The 16,802-nt window shown below is 44.4% G+C and overlaps 1 long non-coding RNA gene across 6 annotated transcripts in view; it reads left to right on the forward strand.

Moving 5' to 3' along the window:
• Positions 1-14,098, forward strand: part of LOC128078335 (uncharacterized) — a 37,755-nt gene extending 23,657 nt beyond the window's left edge. For 4 of the 6 annotated variants that reach the window (XR_008205581.1, XR_008205578.1, XR_008205579.1 and 1 more), the window contains 3 exons: positions 9,158-10,069; positions 11,354-11,475; positions 12,423-14,098. This is a non-coding gene — a long non-coding RNA (uncharacterized LOC128078335). The remainder of the gene's footprint in view (positions 1-9,157; positions 10,070-11,353; positions 11,476-12,422) is intronic. The other 2 variants (XR_008205580.1, XR_008205583.1) reach the window with 2 other exon arrangements.
• Positions 14,099-16,802: the final 2,704 nt, after the last annotated feature.

Consider the following 16,802-nt stretch of genomic DNA (forward strand, 5'->3'; position numbering starts at 1 on the left):
TTGGTCTCAATTATTCTTCACCTGTGCACAATGTCTCAAATCTTTTCTTCTCTATTTGTGTATCTGCATGCCATCTTTTTTTTTCCCCTAGTCATTGTTAAGTATCAGTTTTTGGATGAAGAGGAAAGCATCATTATTGGGAGCCTTTATTAAGCTCTGCTTTTGATGGATGTTTTTCCATCATGCAACTTATGAAAAGTTGGAAAGAAAACTTGAATGCTGCTCAACTCAGGCTGAGAAGAAATACTTGTTTTGTTACCTACTTGTTAGGCTAATGAGATTGCACCTATATTGTGGAGGACACGGACACCCCTGTGCTTCTCAACTGGCTGTGTCATAGGGTACGATAAAATGCAAAGCTTGTTTCTATCCAAGTACCATTTTGAGAGCCTCCTGCCTCACAGTACTGGTGGTGAATCCGGCGTATGGATGCTGGGTGGGCTGAATTCAGTTGCTGCATGTTCAACTCTTTCAGATAGGCAGCCATAAGGAGCTCAGTTAACATGATTGAAGAGAGGCTGTGAGACAAGGATGTGGGCTTTTGTGGTAGCTAAGTAGGAATGAGTGCACACACCTAGGGGTTGGCTCTCTTGTGGTGGAGTTGTGGCCCTTGCTTGCAGATAAGTAGCGTAGCTGAAGAAAGGCATCTCATTTGATATTCTTAAGGATGACAGTCGTGAATCTGGTGAAAGGGCCATATCTCCTTCCTGTACGTTGTAACATAATGAACCTTTCCTCCAGACCTGAAAATGCTTCTCAGAAACAAGAAATAATTACTGTATCTCTCAATGTTCTGTGTTGCAGTTCTGAGGAAAGTTCTTTAAGATATCATGCAAGTAACAGGACTCAAGCTGATGCTTGCAGCTGGAGTCCTTAACAAGAAGCCACAAGTTCACAAAGAAATGAGGAGAACCAAGCTTTCATCCTGCAGTTTCTTATTTTGGGAGCAGAAGCAGTTAATATCCAGTGTTTCTTAAGCCTTACTTCGTGTAGCTGTTGCTGCCTGGGAGTTTACTGCCTGGTTCTACATTCAGTGGCCAGCTGAGAGGCACGAATCTCTAGAGGCTGCTTTGTTCTGCTTTGTTAGGCACGCACCATTGTGTGAGCCAAGAGCAGACCCATTAATTACATCTGCTGAATCAAGCTGGTGGTATCACAAGATCTGACTTAGTAAACAGTCATGTGGGTAACATCTGAGGGAGAACATTGCATTGAATTTGACTCAAGAGTAGAACAAAATTGTTTTTGGAAGGACTTCAAGCCTTAGCTTTTGTAAACAAGCTTAATATTGGATCATCGTTTTGTTCAGCTTCAAGTGAAAATGAAAATTAAATCTCAGTTGTCTCTTCCATAGCAGGTTCTGTTGAAACCAGATAGGAGGAATTCCCATTTTCAGACACTGGTGAAAAGCTTTTTGAATTTCCAGATTCATTGGACTCGCTTGTTTCTGTGCTTTTTGTATTTTCTTTGTTTGCTTCTCCAGTCATCCCAGCTGAATGCTTACTGACAGGGCAGGGTAGTGCTGTAGAGGCCATCAGAGCCAAGAGCTCTAGGCAGGAGATGTTTTATTCAGCACCAGGCTTCTCCCTGCTTGATTGTATGTAGCAGGGGCTCTGGACAGTGCTGCTGTCCAGACATTACATTACATTACAAAACATTACATCTGAAGGCCGAAGTGTGGAGTGCTGCATTTCAGGAAATGGATCTTGAACTCTCATTGATATGGACAGATACCAGCTGAGGTGTTATTGTTCACAGAGCAAGTGAAGTAGCTAAATTTGGGTGGGTTTTCCTGGAGATGGCATAAAATGAGCTTGCTTTGTTGCCACAAGGTGCTGAAGCTTTGAGCTGTTTTCCTAATTGCAGAGTGGCAGAGGCAGGCAAGGCTGAGATTGGAGGCATTTTTATTGTGGCAAAGAAATGCTCTGTTTCTTCATTTTTAATTCAGAAACAACTGTATTGTCTTAGCTGAAATTAAAATAAAACAGATGAAAGAAATTGCTCCAGGCATACACCCAGCATGTAAACTTTCAGCCTGAGGCCTGGCAGTGGTATAAATAACTGATGGGGAGCCTTGCACTAGAAAGTGTTGGGCAATTTGGGCAATGAAAGCTCTGATTTTTCAGGTATGTTTAGGTGTATGTGTCTAATGCCCATTGTTTTCCCAAGTTTGTTGCTTGCAGCTGGCATTCTTTATACAGGAACAAGTACTGAAGCACTTTCTTTGCTGGGGAAAAAAAAAAATTGAAGTTCTCTATGCTGACAGTTGTGCAACTTAACATATGTTGGCCAGAAACACTGGAGCAACTGTTTCTGCTGAATATGCATCTAAGTTTACTCTGATTTCTGTATTTCATAGAGAATTCTGTTTGTGTTTGGAATTATCATAGACTTCTTGCTCCTTCCCACGCTATTCCCATAGCTTCCATGCAGATACCAGAAGGTGCTGGTTGCCTTCATGGCTCTGTCCGATTTTGCTTCCAGTGGCTGTTGTCAAAAACCAGATGCAGAAACTCACCCTTGTTTTTCAGTGGCAGAATGACATTCTGCATGTGACAGCATGTCCCCAGAGCAGCACTGGTCCCACTGCTGTCCCCACTTCATGAAGCCACACGGTGCTGAGCAGCCCCAGCAGCACCAGCCTGTCAGTGCTGCTCTGGCACAAAGCTGGGGCTTCCAGCGTCACCTCTGTGCAAATCTTTGTCACTGAAAAATAGTGGAGGGAACTTGTCTGTTCTACTTGAACTGGCTCTCAGCTCTGTTGAATGGGTGTTCCCTCCTTCCAGCAGATGACACCACAGTCACACTGTGAGAAATTATGCAGTTCCTGGCATGGAGTTGTCTGTGTGACTTTATGGAATGAAAACATGAAGTTGCTCTTTGGCAAATCTGTTGAATGCTTTTTTTTTTTTTTTTTTCCCAGACAAAGCAATTGCCTTCCATGCAAAGTGGTGACAGCATGGTGCTGTCATGTCCCCTCTCCTTATGCTGCAGGGTAGGAAGCTGCAGGGAGTGCTCGCTGGGAAGTGTGGCTGCACTGATCCATGGATACAGCATCTAGATTTAACCTCCATTGAAGCAGCTGTGGTGGCTCAGCAAATTATCTCATCAGCATCAGAAATTGGGGCTACAGTGAGTGTGACCTCGTTGCCTCAGGTGAATGTAAGGAGCAGCAGAAAGCAATGCGTTCACACTGTTAATGGCTTTCATGGTGTGCACCGTGTGGTGCTTTGGCAGTGCATCCTGTGAGATGCTCAAGCTGGCAGCTGCTGCCTGGGGTCCGGTCCTGGCACTGGGCTAAATGGTGGTGATCTGGCTGGCTGAGGTGAAACCACTGCCAAATCTTCGAAGTAGGGAAGGTCAGAATGTAAGCAAGCAGATGGCCAATCAAAATGTGTCTGCTGAGGCCCTTCTGCCTTAATTTACCTTTTTTTACATGTGTCTGTGTCCCAGGTTGTCACCCCTTCAAAGCTGGCTGCTGAGAATCCCTCTTTTCCCATTCTGTAGAAATTTGTGAGATGGATAAGATAAGTGAAGGATGAGATTTCGTGTCTGAGACATGAGGAAAGGACAACCTCTACATCATTGGTTATTGTTAATTGTCTTTAGTGCAATGCTTGCTGACGCCATTTCAAAAATGGTGTTTTTAAATTCTGGTTTTATATTGGAAAACAGCATTATTTCTAATCATTAGGATTGAATATATACATATATATATATTACAGGATGATCGGGCTGTTCAGATTTATTTGGACCTTCCTACTTTTTCTTGCTTCATTTACAAAGAGAAGCTGTGCACAGCAAAAGGGACAAGAATACAAACAGGATGTTTGGATGAGGCAGGGTTAATAACCCAGCTCATGGAGTGAACAAAAGCAACTGGGTTTTTGATCTAGCCATGGCTGATGCAGAGGATGTTCCTACTCCAAATTCAGTCACCATGGAAACAAAACTTCTCTTTAAGCATGCTGTATCTTTGAGCAAGGGGCTTCTTTTTGGCAGACGTGTTTCTGTACCCTTTGTGGATGGTTTGCAGATGATGAATGCTTCTGGAACGAGCTGCTTTCTTCTCTCTCCTCTGAAATGCAATGTTTCTTCTGTGCCAAACACCACATTCCCCCTTGAAACAAAGGTTCCACTTTTCAACAGGATTCTAAAATCTCAGGAAGCGTAAGATTTTTTTTCCTCCGAAGGTTCTAAAAATCAAAAGTGCACGTGGTGCACCGGTAAGAATTTCTATAAAAAGGTGCTCCGACTCTCAGAGGCAGCGCAAGTACCAAGTGATGTGGAAATTGCTATGGTAACTGTTTCTGCATTCCGGAGTAAAAAGTCACATAAAACCTGTGCAGCTGTTTAGCGAGCAGGTGAAAGCTTGCCTAGGGCAGAGCTCATGCGCTCCCTCTCTCTGCAGTCCATCATGTTCCTCCAGTGGCTTTCCCATCCAGGAGCGCGTGCTGTGGGTGCTGGGTTTGTGGCAGTGCTGGGTGGTGACCAGCAGCTCTTGGTGCTCCTGGTGTGAGAGCTGCTGTGAGCCACAGGCTGCATATGGAGTGTGAACAAAACAAATGAGCAATGCTGAGCACTGCGTGCCTGATAATATGCATGTTACGTATATCAGAGCCTGTGTTTTCCCTCTCCAGATGACTTATGAATTGCTGATCTGCATCTTGAGAACATATTAATTGCTAATGGGAGTAACCACTGAGATACACAGTCCCATCCTTCATGACATAGCTGTGGTTCCTGCAAGGGTGGCATTGCTGCCCAATAAACTTCTGTGACTTGGTGCACTGTCTGTTGGTTTATTTCTTATGTATTTCTTTTTATTTTGCCATTGAAGTGGGGATGTGCTGTAATGGGACTGCCCATTTCTAGATGGGTTGCCACCACTTGATGGCAACTGTGAATGCAGCGAAGAGAATCCCAAAACCTTGTGAAGGTCTTACATGGAGCTTGTAATACTGCAGCTTTTGTTCAACTCAGTATCCATGCTCTGTGAAGAGGAAAGTGTGACCATCAGGATACTGCAGGATGGGTTTATTTGTTGGATTTTTTTTTTTTTTACCATTCCTAAGGTTTCTTAATGGTCGCACACTCATGAAGACATTAAAGCTGACTTAGTAAATGAGTAGCCAGAAGGCTGAAGGAAAGCACAGAAGGATTTTAATTATTTCCCAGTGATGAGTAGCACCACTTCTGGATGTCTTTTTTTTTTTTTTTTGTTTGTTTGTTTTCTTCTAAATACTGTGTGAAAGTTAGAAGGAAGCGAATCAGTTATTGATTGATACAAACAGGTCTTGCATCACAGAGCGTGTGAGAGAAGGATCAGTGCTGGTTTTTGAAAAGTCCATTTGGGAAACCCTTCTCTAGGCCTTTGTGATGCTTCTGAGGTGGTGATAATGTAGGAAACACAACTGGTAGATTTCAGTGGGTCCCTTGCAGCAGGCTCTGGGCAGATTTGTTCTCTTATGTCTTTGTTTCAAAGAGCACATTCAACAACTTTTCTCATACGGTTGGTGCACTAAACAATAATACTAATAATTAACAATACTAATAACCCTGCTCTGAGCATAGTTATAGGTTGCCACGTGTATGCATGTTTTACCTCATCCAGAGAATTATTCATGTCTATTACCAGCTTAAAGCTCTGTGAACAACCTCTGCTAACAAGCTGCACTTGTAATGTGTGACATTCTGACTTTTTGTACCAGAATTTTCAGACAATTCTGCAAGCTGACTGGGTGCTTCACAAAGGATGAGAGGCTTGGGGTCATTGACCTCATCACCCACTGTGAATACTTGAGATCAGCTTTGCTGCAGGATGCTGGAGGACTTCAGGTCTGGGCTGGAAGATCGGTGTCTGACAAAGCTTAGAGCAGCGCTGGTTGTGACAAGGTCCTGCTCTGGACAAACATCTCTGTGGCTGTCCTTGCATGGGCCCTTTAGAAAGAAGCAGATGTTTATCAGTGCTGTCTGGATAACTGCAGGGATGAATTCTGTTCCCCAGCAAAAAGGATATCTCTGTCTCTTTTTCCAGCACAGTCATAAAACAAAGCATAATGTAGTTTCCAGAAATTTCACTTATACAGACAGCTTTTTCTTTGGGACCCTAAGAAGTTTCCACCTAGAGCTTTGACCACCCAGCAGTGCCGTATTGGCACAAACTTATCACTGAATGATACTGTCCCACATGTTTTCTAGTGAAGAGATAACTCACTGTCACAGCTAAGGACTTATGCACCTTCTGGGGACATTCGTTGTGTGTCTGTACTGCTGTGACAAAGAGCTGTGCCTGTTGACAACTTCACAACGCAGGAAGTTCACAGTAAAGGCTTTGAATGTTATGGGGAATTCAGGAGTCAATCTGTGACTTCTAGATGAGGAAATACATGTCATGTTGAGTGGACAGACAAGTTTGGAGCAGCCTGTTATTGCAGGAAAATCAAGACATGACTGCCTTAAAGAATTTCAGGAACTGTGAGAACCAACAGTGGATGAATGGCTGTAACTGCCAGGCTAGCATGATTAAGGAAATAGGCTCAAAAGCACTTGGTTTACATAAAGAGCCCTCCTAGAAATGGGAGTGTATGTAGAAATGGGCAGCAGTGCTTGGAGATATCACTGGAAACCAGAAGGTTAAGAGAGGCTTTCAGCAGCTGGAATACCCAAGATATGGAAGAAAAGAGAGATGAGTAAAAACAGAGTGAGTAGAATTTCTGTGCAATTTGTTTTACTCTTTACCTGTTTAACTAAAATCCTATGCTTGATGAGCTGGTCTTAGCAGGGAGCATACACAAGGGACTGCACAGGCACCCCCAGCTAAGTTTTGCTATTTACTTGTCCTTTGTGTCTTCAGGAAGCCTAGGACAAGTAATTCTGCATCATTCCTTCAGCTCCTGCACTTCCTTGCACATGGGATGTTTGGGTATTTTAGCAGTAGAAATAAGTTTGGAAAGTTTCTCTCAGGGTTTGAGTGGCCTACAACATACAAACTAATGTATTTGCCAAGTTGTGGGAATGAGCAAAAGCTGAGAAATACATCATGACTGTGAGGTGACAGAGCACAGCTGCATTAGAAGATGGCAAAAAGGCTCATAGCACCAAAAATTCCTAGAAAGCATCACCCAGAGGCAGTCAGGAGTGCTGCAATGTGTCTTGAAGTGTCATAATAATGTGAGATCTGCTTTTAGAGGGTTTGGAGTTGATTTTTCAGGGTAGTTGGAGATGTCTTCAAGATGGCTTACTTGCTTTGTTTGCAAAACTGGGTTTGTCTGAATGGCTGTCACTTGTTAGAGTAAATATTCAAATGTGTAAAGATGCCAAGAATAAATGAGAGGAAGGCAGACCTCAGCTCAGCCTCTTTGGCTGCAGGCAATGCAGTGCTGTATCAGTGCTGCAAGCTTTATGTCTGGAAGCCAGCGGGGCTTTCAGGAAAGTTACTGATAGAATAATGTGAGGAAAACAACCATGCTCAGCATCCTAGCTGTTTGTGTATAGAAAATCCCATCAGAACTTAAACTAGCTTTTTTGCACTACTAAGAAATGCTCATCAGGTGATATTATGGTGAAAGAAGGACTACAGGGCCCAAACTGCCTCCAGAGGACAGGTGCCAAGGCACTGTGATTTTACTGCCCAAAGACAGCATGTAGAGCTCTTGTTGCTCTGTGTGACCCTTACAACCAGGTTGGTGCTGATCATGCCGATTGCTTCCACAGTTGCATGTTGTCTCCAGGAAAAGGGCTGCCATGAGGGTGAACTGCTTTGCCACTGGGTTGTAGGGCTGCACCTCAGTTCCTCAGAACTCTGTGGCTGTCACTTCATTCCAGCCAGGCATAAACCATTTTTCTCATAGGCCAAAGGTTATACGTGAATTGAAGAATGGACATTTTTTTTCTGGTGCATGTTATGAAGAGCTGTCATTTGCAATATATTTGCACAACACTGGGTTTGGCAATGGGAAATAACAGGGTACATGTGGAATTGATTTCCCGAAGCAGAGGAAGCACCTCGTTTCTCCAATGTTTTTACCAGCATTGTGGCATTAAACTGGATTGTACAACAGCTACTGTTTGCTGCGGCTGGTAATTCAGTACACACACAGCCAGCACCAACCAGGCACCAGCTGGGTGCTCTCAGGACTCCACCACAGGTGCTGGTGGAAGAAAAACTGGGGAACCATGGCTGGGGCTGCCTGAATCGGTGAGCTGGCACAGAAAATCACAGGCAAACAGGCACAGAGGGAGCCCACAGCCCTGTGTGCCTCAACAGGGTGACTTCGGGAGATGAAGGAACTTTCACTTTTGGAGGAAGCTCCAAGATTGTAGGTCTCTGCCCATTTAAACACTGAGGTGCAGGTGAGTGAGCAGCCAGCGAAGATCACAGATCTGTAGTAGCTAAAGTTGCCATCTCTCCTGTAGACTTTTAATCCAGAGTTTCTCTTGTGAGCCCTGAGTCCATGGGGACCATAAGCAGGGCTTCATGTGGCCTGGAGGGCTCTGTGGATTGCATGTGCATGTCAGCCTTTCCTTGGTTTCCAGAACAAATTCAGAGGTTTCTCCATCCTGAAGTGTTGCTGGAGGCTGAAGGTGGATGTTTGTGGCACAAGTGCAACGTGTCCCTGGGGTGGTTTGACAGGTCCAGCTCCCAGGCAGGATGGGGTCCGTGTCCAGGCTGTGCCAGGCAGGGCTCAGCATGTCAGGTCTCAGCCAACGGTGCCCCACTCTGACAGGAAGGTTCCTCTTATGGGTCAGTTTGCTGGAAGGCATTTCTTCTTTTGCTTAATGTCTCCAGCTTTTCTTTAATCCTCAAGCCGAGAAACTAACTGAACTTCCAGGCTCTTAATGGGAGTGCAGAACATCCTGAAAATAATTGCTGCAAACAGAATTAATCTCACTCTGCCTGCAGAACACCCCTGAAGGATTGCCTCCTAAGTGCTTGGAGTTAGATAAGAAATAAGCTCTCTTTAGTGATGTGTGTGCTTTCTAAATAAACTCCTTCTAAATGGACTTGCTGCTGAAATCTGTTTATTTACTGTGGCGCGTTGTGCAGATTGTGTTTTAAGGAGCTCAGCAACCAACATCAGAGCTTCTACGTAAGTAAGATCTGAGGAAAAATAGGAGCAGGATTTCAAATATCCCATTAATCTTTTCACTTTAGGTCTGAGCCAGCTTCAAATTGCACCAAACTGTTGCCAAGTGTGAGCAAGCTGCCATCCAAGTAGAGAAGGTTTGGCAGACTTGAGCAGGGGGCTTTGTTTGCTTCAGGGCTCTTCAAGCTGAGGGAGTTTGCCTCTTGGTCACCACTCTGCCAAAGCCACACCGCGCTCCATGGCAGCAGTGTGCCAGCTGGCCCCAGCTGCATGTACTGAAGAGATGCTTCTGCTTTTTGCATTTCTTTGCTTGTGTTTTTCACCTGCATGTACAGAGGTAGCTGTTTAATGTTTTTTTTTTTTTTCATGGGGAGCTCAGAGTAAGCTGTGGGTTAATCCTGTGTGTGCATGCAGTGCAGCCTCTGCCAGCCACTGGAGGACCCATGATTTAACACTGTGCTGAGTCTTTGTCAAGATAACAGCTACAGAGTTTTGCTCTTTTTGAGTCAAATTCTGCCACCATCCATTGATGGTGAAACTGAGTTCCTTGTCCTGGTCTCTTGTGACATGAAGCCAGAGGAAATGAGAAACATATGCCATTGGCCCATGGGGCAGTATGAGAAGCTCCTGTGTAACGGGGGATGCAGCTGGTGTGCAGTCTCACACCCTGTCTCTGCTGATACAAAGTCATTTTTGCTTTGCCTTTTCCTTCTAGAGATGTGGATGGAGTAGGAAGCTCATCAAGGCTGATAGGGCATGAAGCTGCTCTGCTTTGGGGAATGAAAGCAGGAGCTCTCCAGATGTATTCCTGAGCTCCTGCAGGGGGAAGGCAGTTCGTGTGTTACCTCAGTCCAGTGTGTTACCAGCGCAAGCTCTGCATGCAGTAACACTGGAAAGCAGGGGAGACTGGCTTCTCTCATCTCCTGCATGCATAAATCTGGATATCTGCTGCATGCTGGCTAATCTCAACAAGATTTCAGGTATGAGCCTGGAAGTTACTTGGCTGTGATCTGAGTGTTGATATACACCTGAGAATACCTGCTTGCTGTGAAGCACTTACTGTTTCTGGAGGCTTTGGTATGATGTGTGTTCAGATCTCTTACAGAGACCAAGGATGGAACATGGAAATGTTTGTAGTTTCAGCGGTCCTTGTTCTTCCACCTCTGTATCCTGCCATTCCAATGAGTTCTACCACGGTGGCTATAGGCTGCTTGGGGACAGAGTGGGTGAAGAATTCCATGAATATGCTTATATCTTCATTAGATGTAATTTTTTTTTTTTTTTTAATTAGATTTTGAAGCCTGTTACTGACTGAAAAGCAGGTTTCAGTCTCTTCACTTTGGCTAGACTCTACCATCCCACTGCTCTCAGACTGGCTGCTAACTTGGCAAAGTTAAAGTGCGAAAAGCATCTGCGTGGTTGGTGCCTGCATGCCTTTTCTTTCCTTTAGTCTCTTCTTGATTTCAAGGTGATTCAGATTTCTTCAAAACAGAGCCAACTTGCAAAGCAGGATAACACCTTTTCCAGGAAGGTATTGTATACTCCTCCAGCCCCATGACTTGCACCTCATCACAAGGATGCAGCACCAGGTTCCTGCTCTGTACCTGCTAATACTCCTAGATGTCTCTGGACGCCTTTTCCTCCCACTTTCCCCCCCCAGGTCTTGGCACAGGAGGTTGCTATTTTTGGATTTTTCTGCCTCCTGAGTATGCATTGGAAAAGTAAATGTGACAACAGATTCTGGGGACAAGGAGATATATTCTTCCATCTAGAGCTTTCCTACTTTTTATGGCTCCCTACAGGTTCTTACTTTTGACATTTCTCTTCCTTTCCACTCACAAGCTTAGTTGAATTTATTCTCTGAAGTTAAGCAAGGCAGCAGCATCTCTGGTGCCTGTAGTTTATATAGAAATCTGAAATGCCATTTATCTGTGTTTCCAAAATGAGGTCTTTGGCCCTTTGCATCCCTGTGAAGAGAATGTAGACTTCACTGCCTTGAAACCTGTCTGGACACTTGGCAAAACTAGGCCTGGATTTCAGCTAAGATAGAAGCGTAGCCTTTGCAGCAGCAGATGCCGTTCTGATGCACTCCTGCATGAAATGTCACTGTGTTGGCACAGCAAAAGGTATATTGCTTCCTTGTAGACCAGACAGTGAGGACAGCATTTCTGGCTGGGTACCATAAGAAGCAAACCCATGGTTTATGTTCTTTGTGTCTGGGTTACCTGTCTGTCTTTTCTCAAGCCAATCTGTTTGCCTGGCAGAGCTGTACGGAGGTTTGTCTGCTCGCAGAGTCAGAGCCAAGTGAGGATTAGATGGATGGTCTGCCGAGGGCTTCTTCCATGAGACTGCCTTCCACCAATGCTACATCCTAACACCTGCTGAGGTAAGAGATTCTGCTCCCAGAGCATCCCTGGTGGAAGGAAGCCCTCCTGTAGAGCAGTTTCACCTTGGGAGAAATACAGAGCGAGCCTGAAAAGAAACCCAGAAGTAAAGTGTAAGATTGCTGGAGGCAGGAGTGAAAGCTGCATCCATTTTTGGGAGAAAGGAACGGCAACACCATGTTGTTGAGCAGCAAGTGTCTAATAAGAGTTGAACGTGTCCTTTTCTCCCACTTGCTTTTCAACTTCCTGCTGCTCAAATGTGTACTGATACCCTTGTTTCTCTTTCCATCCTTGGGAGAAAAAACAAAGCCAAACAGACTAATAAGTACCTGTAGGGAAGCTGTCCCTTAGGCTCAGACTTGCTCTCCTGGAGTTTTCGGACAGCCATGCGCATCCTCTATGGGTGCTGCAGCCTTGCTTCTGGGCTTGGAACAATGAAAATGAGATGCAGTCGAGGAGATGCACAGCCTGATTCTGTGATTTATCTATCTCCTTCACAGTGCAAATTGTACACTTCCTCTCTGCTGCTGCTAAGGAAGACAAATGCATCTTTTTCGTTGGTTTTGTAAGCTGGAGACTTTAGGAAATGTGTTTTTGTTTTGCTTGGAGGTAACTAAGAATTGTTACATTAGTTTTAAGTCCATTGCTGAATAATAAGTGCCTGGAGATTTGCTCTTTGTCTAGCAGATTGGTTCCTGATGCAATTTTTAAAATGACCAAAACATAAGACCCTGAGAGCAAGAATTTGCAGAGAGAAGATTAAATATAAATGTATATATTTACAAGAGAATGGGATCACCTTTCACTTCATGTATTCTCCTTAACAGTATTTGGGTCAAAAATGTCCCAGAATTTGGATTATCACAAGTACCTGCATTCCCTCAACAGCACTTTCAAGGGCAAACGTCTTCTGAAGTGCAGAATAACAAGTCTTGCCCCTTTCTTTCAGAACAGATCTTGTGCCAGACTGTGAAATGCTCACTTGTACCGCTCCTGCTTGCTCCACCCATCCAGCAGCCTGGAATGAGAGTTTCCAAGTAAAGCATCACAAAGCCTGCACCTGGGATACGAAGCTCTACAAAATGCACATCCCTTGTGCTGCGGTTTGCACCCTTCATTGGAGATCTTGCTGTGACATTTGATTGGGCCTTAAGTACTGAGATGCCAGAACTCTTCCAGCCCACCCTGTATATAATTATGCTGTGTTATGCTTCTGACCGCTGGGCTCTGTGGGGTGCCCAAGGATCCTTTTCCATGGCAATTTTATATTTCTGTAATGTCACCACCTATGAAATGTTTCTTTTATGTGATGCACGGGGCTGATGTTTGGAGAGAAGTATACAGAAGTAGCTGCTGGGCAGTTGCAGTTTTAGTTCCTTCATAAAAGAATGCTTTTTTTTTTTTTTAAATGCTTGTTCTAAAGTGGATCTGATCTTGTAAGATAAGGAAGAGGCTTGCTTCTGAAGCAGAAAGGGAAACAAACAGGTAGGTAAGAAGTTAATGAAGAAGCACACACAAACTTGCACGACTCCAGCAAGCACATAATGAGAGCATTATGCTGACATCATAAAAACACTGACAAAAGGCATGGTTTGGTCTTAGAGGAAACACAAGTCAGCTAAGTGCTGAGATGGGCCTCAAGCAATGTGGGGCTGTTTGGAAATCCAAATCTGCGGCTCTTCTGATTGTGAGGAAATGCCTCTTCTGTGCATACAGTTGTTAATGGCAAGGATCTGTGCTGAGCAGAATGTTTTCCCGTTCTTCACTGCTGCAGCCCTTGATCCTGGGGCTTTCTGGGGTTCTGATGTTAGCACAAATGTCTACAGTTGTTCCCAATTACGTGGGTTTACATTTACTCACATCTTTCTGATCCTTCAGAAAAATTCTAACAGCAATTTAAATGTTTATGGTACAATCAGTGTGCTTAAACTGTTGCCTTGCTGTTGTATCTAGATATAACACGTACTGTAAGCAGCAGACTGTGCTATTGGCATTTTGTTTGAATTGGTGTGATAGTCTCTTGCAGTTCTGACAGTAATGAGTGGCTCTGGGTTATCTTCCCTATGTGCAACGAAGTGCAACTGAGAGCCGTGTCCTTTCCAAATCAAACCTGGGGGACTAATGTGTAATAAGAGCATAAAAATCAAAAGCAACTGCCATATCCTGGGAGCAGCACAATCCACATTCTCTTCAACCAAAAGGATCCCTTCAGCTGCTATAGGTCTGATGAAATGGGGCTTGGGACTTTTTAAGATTGGAGCAGGGAATCTGTGGTAGCTTGTTTGCTGCCGATGGGCTGCTGTTGGTCCCCAGAGGAGCTGGTGGCTGGGCCCCATTTAGAGAAGGTTGCACAGGGCAGTGCTTTGGCAGCTGCAGGAAGCCTTGCTAAAGGGAACGGCTACCAAGAGCTGTGCAGCTCCAGGGATGTGACTTGTCAACAGGGGCTCCCTAGGTGCTATGAGCGTTTGTGTGAGAAACCTGGCAGTAAAGGAAAGGGATGGAAAGAGACTGGTGTCTTCTGTCTTCCAGCCCAAATGGAAGCAGGGCCTCAGACTGCCAACAGAATGTCCTGCTGCCAAATGGAGCTCAGAGGAGAATTAAAGCTAGGTCTTGGTGGTTTGTAATCACAGAAGATCTCACAGTGGCTTCTGACAGTGTGCTGCTCTAACCTCAGTGTCCTGGCTGCTTTCCAGCTGCTGTAATTACCGTCTGTCTTCTGTGCCCCTTCCTTCTAGCACCCTGTAGTTTCAATTAGATTTGGTGTTCTTCACTTCTCTCCAGACTTGTGTATGGGCCTGTGTTCTCCCTACGGAGAAAACCTCCAAACCCACTATAGTATTTTAATCTTGGCATCATTTGTTTTACATTGTGGTTCTGTTATCTAATTAGTATTATCATGTCTGTGTACCCAATGCAGCCTGCCTAGAGCTGGGACCTGCAGCTTTGTACAGAGTCCATTTATTAACTTTCCAAACTCTGAACCGAAATCTTTTAACAATACACTATTTGCTTAAGGAGAGGAATTTAATTGAACTCTAGGAGAGAAGGCCAGCCCATAGCTTATGAATAACAGAGTTGCACGTTAACCTGTTTCCTCTGTTTGGTATTCAGAGGTATGTGATGAGTGTTGGTTTTCTGGTAATGGAGAAAAGCGGACAGGAGGCAAATGCTCTTTAGGACTTCAGGTGCTTTCCTTCCCTCCAGCCCTCTTTCCTGCTCCTCTTCAGAACCCCAAGATGAGAAGGTTGTTTCGTTATCCATGTAGTGCTGACGCTCTCTTTCCTCTTGCAGAGAGCTGTGAGCCCCTCTGCTGCCTGCTGGATGGTTGTGCAGCCCCACAGGCCATACTGAGCTTGGAAGGAGGAGGTGCAAGACGACACACGTAAGTTCTGAGCTCTGCAGGAGATTGGAGTGCAGAAGCTGACTGTCCCCAGCTATGCAAAAAACATGCCAGTTTGGGATCAGTCTCCACCTTGAGAGAAGATGGAAAAAAGCACAGCCTTTACCCTGCAGAGAGCAGCATGTACTGTCTTGCAGAATGCTCTTTGATTTGATAAAAGCCTATGGAAACACTGGAATAAAGCCATTAGGAGGCTGTGTTTGCTTCCTGTCTTCCTGCCTGTTGCAGGTGTAATGAAGGAAGAGTGGCCCTTTGGGCAGCTTTTGGCTCTGGGGGCACTGTCAGGCTGTGATACCCATTAACTCGATTAAAAAAAAGGAGCATGGAGCGAATCTTGAGCTGTTCAGGTGCCAGTGATGGTGTGCACTTACTCAGATCTGCTTTGTATGGTTTTTCAGTGCCTTAGCAGCTCTTGAGCACAACTGTATGAGCAACTTGGCTACTGCATGCTCAGTGCAGGCGGGAGGAGACTTCTGCTTCACAATAGCTAAACAAGTCAAGGTCTTAAGAAAAAGTTATTTCTTAGCTCTGAGCAGCCTTGCAGGTAGTGCAGACAGTACTGAGGAAAGCAGTAGAATTGCGCTGGCAAAAAATTCGTACTTGGAATTTGAGACAGTATCGGTGAGAACTTCATTTGAGAGTGAGAGAACAGGCATGAGCCAGAGAACAAAGTCATTCTGGCTGTCAGCTGCTTCCTTGCGAAGAGTCAAACCTTGAAATCCCACTGATATTAGTTACAGCATTAGTTGCATTGAACTTTGTGTGGTCCTGAAGTAGCTTAAAGCAGCCTTAAGGTCAATCATAACCTTTTTTTTTTTTTTTTTTTTTTTTTTTTTTTGTGGCACACCAGTGTTTTTCTGGCTACTGTTGTCCCAGTTTTTTGCAAGAAAAGTGACTTTTATGTGCATTCAGGAAAAGGTGTGTGTGTGCACAGTGGCTGCATGCTGCAGATCAGACCAGGCTCACTTCTTCTGCACAGGCTGTGCAGAGGGAGGAGAGCTCAGGAGCCCTGGGCAGACGCACTGACCCAGCATTCTTCAGGCAGGAAAGTCTATTCAATTTATATTCATCTAAGCTAAAAAAATTGCTTTGAACTCTTGTTGTACAAATCTGTGTTGTGTTCCATCTGAGTAAAACGCAGCCATAAGCGCGAGCAAAAATCCATGCGTATTATTTATAGCTGATTTAATTCTTCATACAAAATGTTTCTGTAAAAAGCAAAAATTGGATTGGGCATTCTCTATAAACTTTGCAATGCAGTGTGTGTGAAAACATTGCAGATTTTGGCATTTCAGAGAATCAATAAGGTACGTTGTAGGCACTCAGTGCCTGAGTGTTTCCATCCTTTGTGTGTACTGGTAAGTCTGGGAACAGATCAATGAGTTTACACCAGTATTCATCAATACCACTACATTTTTCTGAAGTAATTGAGCAATTCATAGAATGAAATATGCCATCTGAGGGTGCTAACGTTCATTTCTGTAAGAGGAACATTTACCTGGTATTGAGGTGCTCTGTGGAGATCAGTCATCTCTGTTTTTTCCTTTTTTTTTTTTTTTAATTTTCTTCTTTCCCCCAGATAATTCACATCCTTTAAGGTTGAAAGTGAAAAACAGACTACAGAATGACTGCAGAAAAGAAAATGCTGGTTTTCATTGCTTCATCACTGTTGAACAGAGCAGCCTTAGGTTGAATCATTTCTTTGTGCCAGAGGATTTTTCAAAGGATGCTGAAGCTTTCATTCTACATGGCTTAAAGTGCAGATGGAACAGGACGTGTCATTATGTTTATTATGTGTGGCTGCCAGTGCTTAGCAGTAAAGTGTGCTTGGTTATTAGCAGTGTTGGCTTCCTGTTTCATGAACCCTCTACCTGCCACTTTTCTCCTGCCTGCTGTGGGTTACTGCACTGGTGTGTGCACTCAGGATTA

The sequence above is a fragment of the Tympanuchus pallidicinctus genome, unplaced genomic scaffold (genome assembly GCF_026119805.1).
Source record: "Tympanuchus pallidicinctus isolate F22 unplaced genomic scaffold, pur_lepc_1.0 scaffold17, whole genome shotgun sequence".
Classification (NCBI taxonomy): domain Eukaryota; kingdom Metazoa; phylum Chordata; class Aves; order Galliformes; family Phasianidae; genus Tympanuchus; species Tympanuchus pallidicinctus.